Source organism: Octopus bimaculoides, chromosome 5, assembly GCF_001194135.2.
Source record: "Octopus bimaculoides isolate UCB-OBI-ISO-001 chromosome 5, ASM119413v2, whole genome shotgun sequence".
NCBI classification, from domain to species: Eukaryota; Metazoa; Mollusca; class Cephalopoda; order Octopoda; family Octopodidae; genus Octopus; species Octopus bimaculoides.
This window is the reverse complement of record NC_068985.1, coordinates 32,373,477-32,374,260: the sequence shown is the minus strand read 5'-3', so window position 1 is coordinate 32,374,260 and position 784 is coordinate 32,373,477. Positions and strand designations below refer to the sequence as shown.

General features: G+C 29.7%; 1 protein-coding gene across 6 annotated transcripts in view; it reads right to left on the bottom strand.

Moving 5' to 3' along the window:
- The window catches only part of LOC106883364 (PH and SEC7 domain-containing protein), a 178,129-nt gene that overhangs the window by 173,745 nt on the left and 3,600 nt on the right, over positions 1-784 (bottom strand). The window contains exon 1 of one of the 6 annotated variants that reach the window (XM_052968268.1): positions 453-549. The exons of the other annotated variants lie outside the window; for them this stretch is intronic. The gene's annotated coding sequence lies outside the window, so the exon portion shown is untranslated. Of the gene's footprint in view, positions 1-452; positions 550-784 lie in introns of those variants that run through there. 6 annotated transcript variants of the gene reach the window in all.

Here is a 784-nt window from a genome sequence, read left to right as displayed (position 1 = left end):
CACAACGAAAGTAAGGAGATACAAAAGATCTGGGTTTTCCGGCTTTTCAAATGAAATTATAGAATTGCTTAGAAAAGGAGGAAAAAAAGCTCTAATTAAAGCCGTTCCACACTTGTTTACTAATGAGTGGATAAATGTTTATCTTGATTTAACCACTTCAAAAGATCTCTGTCACACCAACAGAGAAAATTAACAGAATCCAAAAACATTTATATAGAAACAGACGGGAACAGAAGGAAACATGCTAGTTTTACAGGTACATGTTAAATAGTTTGTAAAATAATGTTAATGGCAAGATAAAAGAGAAACAATGATTAGTTATCACATTAAGACAGGAGCAATGAAAAATATATAATGACATCGAAGTTTAAAAAGAAGTAGGGAACGTCCAAAAGTTGTTTCAAACGAAAAGGTTTAGGATTATAATAGTTAGAAGGGAAGACCTAACTTACTAAGTTTGCCTTTTGGAAATGTATAAGTTCGTTGTGAACATGTGGAGGGCGAGAATACAACGAAGTGGAGAGTTGGACGGAATGAATTCGATGTCACAAATTAACAGTTATTAACCAATGCTATTCAGAGATGGGATAATTTATATCTCGCAAATTCTATACAGAAGAAAATGATAAAAAGAGATCATTAATAAAGTTTCACTAGCAATGCAATATATATATATATATATATATATATATATATACACACACACATATATATACAAACATATATATATACATATATATTTACACACATATATATACATATATATACACACATATATACACAC